Here is a 7,519-nt window from a genome sequence, read left to right on the forward strand (position 1 = left end):
CATTGTAGTACATTCTGGAAAGTGATGGCCCTGTCGGGGCCAATAACTGAACTCTTGGAACTTCCACAACCAACCAGGGCTCTACAATCTCCTAGAGACCTATGGCCTCAGCCATACTGGGGACCTACGGTTGTCCCCATCTCCATCCAGAGCCATCCCAGACTTACTCTCTCTTGCTGGGCATCTCCAAGTCCTGGGTGAAGGAGGGGAGAGGCAGATCTCCTGCCCAAGAGACAGTCCCTCTCCAGGTACAAGCCTCAGCCCAGTGCCCTACAAGCTAGACAGTATCAGTAGGTTTCCACTGGCAACAGCTCCAATGCTTTCACTGAGTGCTCCCTCTGAGTGATTCCCCCAGTTCAGTGCATGAGTGTGGGAGGAGGAGGAAGATAGAGGCCTCAAGGTCTACCCTCCTCTGGCTCCCCAGTGAGGTAAGGATGGCAGCCACAATCACGGAAAATAATAAGCATCCAATTCTCAGCACCTTTGAGTCTGTTTTCAGAGTTCTGGTGGTCTGGATCTCCCTGGTGTATGGGGTGGAGGGAGGGGGATGGGCGGTTAGGACACACTCACACCCCAAGCAGGGGACTGGCTGCACACTATGGCTACATACTCTCTCTTCTTGCTCTATTATTTTCCTTTTTAGTAGTTAACAGATATGTACTTACTTATGGAAGCCATATGAAAGTCTGCTGAGCTATAATGAGCCATGTGCACACCCTGTTATTGTAATTGTTCTGAATGAGGCCCTGCTGATCCTGCAGCCTGAGCTGCCCAGAGACAGGGATATCAAACAGCTAGAGGGGAGCCAAGGGAGGCTGGAATCAGGGTGGTGCTGACTTGGAGGCTGGGGAAGGCCTCATGGCAGCAGCTCCCTGATGGGAGAGGAAGAAGAGAGGTTGCTGAGAATATCCCAGGTCCAAGCTCTTGAGCTTTTCAGACCTAGCTGTACAGTCAAACCTTCACCTCCATCACCACCTATTATTGTCTTAGGAATTAATTACCTGATTGCTCCAGGCAGAGTGCAGCTGCTGGAAGAAGGCCCTGGGCGATGTGGAAGCCTGCAGTGCAAAGGAAGCATGTTTGATTTGGAGTGACAGGAATCCTGAGAAAACAAGGTTGCCGATCGAACACTTACCAGGCTCTGGCTGCCTCTGAAGTGACTGGTCCTCTGACAGAGGCTGTAGCTATGGTGAGTTACTCAACAGGGGAAAAGGAAGCAATGGAACTACTTCAAAAGGGCCTCAGTGTGCAGGACCCTGTGGGGCCAATCTAATCTGATTTTCTTAGACAATTTATATTTTAAAAAATCAATCAAATTGTCTAAAAATGAAATGAAAGAATATGAGAAAAAAAAGTCAATGTGTGGTTGCAAACAAAAGATGTTTCTCATGAGACAGCATCAGAAAAGAAATAGAAAAAATATCAGAAATATCCCAAGATGCTTCTAATGTTCTTCTGAGTTTTACTTTTTTTTCTATTCATTTATATCAGGTGCTGCTTTGCCTTGAACTATGCAAAATGTCTTCCAACATTACTTCTGTAGATATAAGAGGGGATTTTGTGCAATCAAGTTTGATTAAGAATGGATAACAGGTGCTCACTTCGGCAGCACATATACTGAAATTGGAACAATACAGAGAAGATTAGGATGGCCCATGCACAAGGACGACATGCAAATTCATGAAGTGTTCTGCATTTTTGAAATATGGTAGATTCAGGAAAGAACTCAGTGCAATTCCATAGAAAGGCTAAATCTAAAGTCAGTAAGTAACCACTAGGAAATAGGTACTTGAAAGGGAGGGTAGGCTGAAGAGACGGATAGGTGAATGAAGAGAAGCAGGAGAATGCAGTCAATGCATATCCTACAAAACCAAGAAAAATGAGGGAAGGGGAGGGTTGGGAGAGATAGGTGAGAATGTTGAAAGTGGTGACATTGATCAAGATGAACTATATTCATTAACTGCTTTGTTGAATGGCAACTCCTTTGTACAACTACCTAAAGATAATAAAAAAAATATTTTTAAAAGGAGGACAATAGGGCTGGGAAGGTGGCTCAGTGGTAGAGCGCTTGCCTTGCATGCCTGAGGCCCTGGGTTCGATTCCTCAGCACCACATAAGCAAAAAGAAAAAAGCCGGAAGTGGCACTGTGACTCAAGTGGTAAAGTGCTAGCCTTGAGCTGAAGAGCTGAGGGACAGTGCCCAGGCCCAGAGTTCAGGCCCCACGACCAGACCCAAAAAAAAAAAAAAAAAAAAAAAAAAAAAAAAGGAGGACAATAACTAGGTACAATGGCTCACACCTGTAATCCCAGCAACTCAGGAGACAGAGATCAGGAGGATCTTGTTCCAGGCCAACCTTGAACACATCTCAACAAGTAAGCCATGGATGGTGACATTTGTCTATCATTCCAGCAATGCAGGAAGTATAAACAGGAGGATTGTGGTCCAGACCAACCCAGATATAAGCATAAGATTCTATTTTAAAAATAACTGAGAGCCAGGCACTGGTGGCTCACACCTGTAATCCTAGCTACTCAGGAGGCTAAGATTTGGAGACCATGGTTCAAAGCCAGCCCAGGCAGGAAAGTCCATGAGACGCTTATCTCCAATAAACCACCAGAAAACAGGAAGTGGCACTGTGGCTCAAGTGGTAGCATGTTAGCCTTGAGCTGAAGAGCTGAGGGACAGCACCCAGGCCCAGAGTTCAAGCCCAACAACCAACAAAAATAACAGCAACAACAATAACAACAACAACAATAATAATAATAACTGAGCCAGGCACTGGTGGCTTACACCTGTAATCCTAGCTACTAAGAAGGCTGAGATCTGAGGGTCATGGTTCAAATCCAGCCCAGGAAGGAAAGTCCATGAGACTCTTATCTCCAATTAACCACCAGAAAACCAGAAGTGGCACTGTGGCTCAAGTGGTAGAGCACTTGAGCTGAAGAGCTCAGGGACAGTGCCCAAGCCCAGAGTTTAAGCCCCACAACTGACAAAAAAAAAAACTGTAATGGGTGCCAGTAGTTCATACCTGTAATCCTAGTTATTCAGGAGACTGAATCTGAGGATTGGGGTTTGAAGCTAGCTAAGCCTGGCAAAAAGTCTGAGTCCCTATCTCCAGATAACCAGTAAAGTGCCAGCCTAGAGGCATGGCTCAAGTGGAAGAGCATCAGCTATAAGCAAAAAAGTTGAGCAAAAGTATGAGGGCTAGAGTTCAAACTCTGGTACTTGGCCCCTCCCCCCCATACACTAATAATAATAATAATAACAACAATAATAATAATAACTAAAGCAAAAGGGTTGTAGGCATGATTCAAGTCATACAGAGCCTGCTTAGCAAGTGTAAAACCGTGAATCCAAATCCCACTACTACAAAAAAATGGACAATAATGTGGTATCATATAAGCAGAGTCCTAGAAGAGTAGCTGCCAGAGGCTGGGGAGGCCAGAAATAGGGAGATGGATACCATTGCAGGGGTGCAACTGAATGGCTGGATACAATTAACTGTGTGCTTCAAAACAGCTGGCAGAGAGAACTTCAAGTGTTTTTTTGTTTGTTTGTTTGTTTGTTTTGGGTCCAGTCATGGGGCCTGACTCTGGGCTTGGGTGCTGTCCCTCAGCTCTTCAGCTCAAGGCTAGCGCTCTACCACTTGAGCCACAATGCCACTTCCAGCTTTTTTCTTTTTGCTTATGTGGTGCTGAGGAATCGAACCCAGGGCCTCAGGCATGCAAGGCAAGTGCTCTACCACTGAGCCACTTTCCCAGCCTCCGAACTTCAAGTGTTTTTAACAGGAAGAAAATGACAGCTATGCCAATTTCCCTGATCTGATCAGGTATGGAAATATCACACTACATCCTATAAACATGCCCTTGTTAATGTCTGTTTTCAAAATGCACAAAGAAGAAACTTTTCATTTAAAAAAAAATGACAAAGTTAGGCACCAGTGTCTCAGTCCTGTAATCCTAACTACTCAAGAGGATGCAGTTTGAAGCCAGCTTGGGCAGAAAAATGTCTTCTCCAAAGTAGCCAACAAAACTGCTGGACTGGAGGCATGACTTAAAGGACAGTGTGCCAGCCAAGCAGGCCAGCTGAGTGAGAACATGTCACACCACAATACTGATACAGAAAAGAATAACTGACAATAAGAGAGCACATGGTAATGAAATGACCAAATGGCATTGGTGCAAATCAGGAGTTGTAGCTGAGCTCTCAGGACTGGAGGGCGATGGGAAGAGGCAGGGACTAGAGGACTAAAGTGCACTCCTCAGCTCGGATTTAATGGGAGTTTTAGAGTCAGATTTTCAAGTAGGATTAGAGGCTTTTGTTTTCTGAAGCTTCTCTAAGGGCAAAGATAGAGCATTCTTTATGAATTATATAATAAAGCAGGTTTTTGAGAATATCTGGAGTTTCTGGGGGAGTAGTAAAAGTACATGATCCAGAATCTGTTGAGGCACGAGAATCGGGGCTTGCTTTTTAATTAAATTTTTTTCTTGTTGTTATAAAGGTGATGTACAGAGAATTACAGTTACATAAGTCGGGTAGTGAGTACATTTCTTCCCTCGCTCTCTCCCAGCTTTTCCCTTCCATCCCTGCCCACAGGTTGTACAGGTTGTATAGTTATTTTCAACATAGTGTCCAGGGAGTACCATTGCTGCAAAGTCTGGCTTTCTAAGAGGAAAAAAAAAGTTAAATGTTTTTCTCTAATCTTGGACTTTTACTCTCAACACAATAGTTTGTTTACACAACCTTCCAGAACCACATATTTGCATACATTGACAATGAAAAACTGCTACACATTTCATTCCTACATATCTCATTCCACGTCTTACACCCTAACAATTTGTCATAGACATTTTCGACTGAGCTTTTGTACATGGTACACCAAGCCATGTCAACTGTTCCTTACAAATTCTGGACACCTCTCTGAGTCACTCAGCACCGTAGGAGACAATCACAATGTACAGGTGACAGGATGGGAGGGATAGCATTGAAGTTTCAGTTCAGAAATGACCTAGACCAGGGCTGCGAAGGTGGCTCAGTGGTAGAGCACTTGCCTTGCATGCCTGAGGCCCTGGGTTCGATTCCTCAGCACCACATAAGCAAAAAAAAAAAAAAAAGAAAGAAAGAAAGAAAAAAGAAAAAATAGGGGCTGGGAAGGTGGCTCAGTGGTAGAGCGCTTGCTTTGCATGCATGAGGCCCTGGGTTCGATTCCTCAGCACCACATAAGCAGGGGAAAAAAAAGCTGGAAGTGGCATTGTGGCTCAAGTGGTAGAGCGCTAGCCTTGGGCTGAAGAGCTGAGGGACAGCGCCCAGGCCCAGAGTTCAGGCCCACAACCAGACCCAAAAAAAAAAAAAAAGAAATGACCTAGACCAGGTTGGGGACCAAGTCACCCAGTGCCCCTTTTCCCAGCCAGATTCCCTCTGACTCCTTTGTAGGATGGGTTAAAGGCAGATACTGCCTTTCAGTTCTGTATTGCCCTTTTCAGTTAGTTAAAGCTCCTTGTTCCCTGGGGAGAAGCTGGATGGGCCCATCTGAGCACGTGATTGCTAAGAGTACCTGACCCCCACCCATGGGACTCTCCCATCTGGCAGGCATCTCCCCGCATCCACAACTCTTTCAGAATGCCCTTGGCCAGACCCCTCACCCTAATAGGAACACAGAATAAGATTTGGTGATGAGTCCACCCATAAGTATTTTATTAGAAGACTGATTCCAACTCACAAAATTTAGAATCTACTGAGGCAGGAGAGGCAGGCCTGACTTTGTAAGGCCACTATGTATGACCTAAGGGAGTCACACTACCACTTCCCTACACAAAAAAAATAGTTCACCCACTGGTTTCGAACACCCACTGTGGGCATGAGGGCCTGTGCTCCCCTCTTTCTCCTAGCCATTCCCCCAGGAGTCCTATAGGGTCTCATCTACCACTGAAAAGCTACCAAACAACTTGAAAAGGAGGTTGCCCAAGCTTATACAGAATCCACACCCTGCCGATCACCTGGTCTGAGGCTGCCTGCCTCCTTCTGTCCAGTCAAAACCAAAGCTACTTTGTTCTCCATCCAGGCCTCAACCAGACCTTTCCCTGAAAGCCTGCACACCATCTCTTCCTGCCAACAACTTAAAACTGGCTACCAGTTACTGAAATTCACTCACCACACATACTCCTCCTAGTAGCCCCAAGGAGCCGGCAGTACTACTCCCATTTCTCAGATGAAGATACAGGTCTGCAGGCACAGCCAGGGGCCAGCTGGAGCCTATATGATGTCTGAACCTGGTGCTCAGCCATGTTGCTGGAATGAAACCATACATCTATACATCCAAACAGCCACATTACATTATTAACAATAAATTTAAATTCCTTCTGAATAACAATAAAGAAAGACTATCAAAACACAGGATTTTCCGGGCACTAATGGCTCATGTCCATAATCTTAGCTACTTGGGAAGCTGAGATCTGAAGCTCACAATTTCAAGCCAACTCAGGAAGTCCTTGAGACTTTTGTTTCCAATTAATCAGCACAAAAAGCTAGAAGTGGAGCTGGGGCTTGGGTAGTAAAATGCTGAGCAAAAAGCTCAGGGACAGTGCCCAGGCCCTTACCTTAGTTCAAGCACCAGGACCAGCATGCTACTAAGAGTAGATTCTTCTTCCATCTCTCTCTCTCAATCTCTCTCTCTCTCTCTCTCTCTCTCTCTCTCTCTCTCTCTCTCTCTCTCTCTCTCTCTCTCTCTCTCTCTCACACACACACACACACACACACACACACACACACACACACACACACACAGATCCAGTTTCTAAAACAAGGCTCACTTACAAAATAATCAGCTTACTAGGTTTCCAGCTAAGGAAGGAAACCTGGTAGACAAGAATGTGCTAGAATAAGGCCAAATTAATGTTCACAAGTCATAGCACCATTTGAAGTGAAGTGCATGTGGATAGCTGATAGTGTCACCAAGGCACCTGCCTTCAATTGTGAGTCTGTGCACAGGGTCGAGGCCACTCAGGGTCTACAAGGGTGCTCAGGCTCATACTGCTTCCTACTAGGCTGAAATTTCCAGTCATAGCTCAAAATTCCCAGGAACGAGGGTTTGGAACCAATCAACACCCTCATTCCAACAGCTTCCTGCAGGGCTTCAGTGGTCTCCCTCTCATAGTAGTGTGGAGGGAGCTCTTCTTTTGTGACCCTCCTTCCCAAACAGTGTATGGAAAGGGAGGGAAGCCTTCATTGTGGGGTGGCCTCAGGGTAAAGTAACCACAAGACAATCATGCTACCAAAACTAACCTCACCATAGCAGATTTGCTGTGTGTTCTAATGCTCAAATGACTTTTTTGTTTTTGGTTGTAGGGCATGAACTTGGGATCTGGGCACTGACCTTGAGCTCTGTCGCTCCAAGTTAACACTCTACCACTTCAAGCCACAGTGCCATGCCACTTCCGGCTTCCTGGTAGTTAATTGGAGCTAAGAGTCTCACAGACTTTCTTGCCCAGGCTGGCTTTGAACCACAATCCTCAGATCTCAG

At 45.5% G+C, this 7,519-nt stretch overlaps 1 non-coding gene across 1 annotated transcript; it reads left to right on the top strand.

Annotated features, from left to right (window-relative positions):
- Nucleotides 1–1,593: 1,593 nt before the first annotated feature.
- LOC138821243 (U6 spliceosomal RNA) lies at nucleotides 1,594–1,700 on the top strand. The gene has a single exon (XR_011370101.1). It is a non-coding gene; the product is annotated as a U6 spliceosomal RNA (small nuclear RNA).
- The last annotated feature ends 5,819 nt before the right edge of the window (nucleotides 1,701–7,519 follow it).

Source organism: Dipodomys merriami, unplaced genomic scaffold (assembly GCF_024711535.1).
Source record: "Dipodomys merriami isolate MVZ:Mamm:240054 unplaced genomic scaffold, mDipMer1.0.p SCAF_90, whole genome shotgun sequence".
Lineage (NCBI taxonomy): Eukaryota > Metazoa > Chordata > Mammalia > Rodentia > Heteromyidae > Dipodomys > Dipodomys merriami.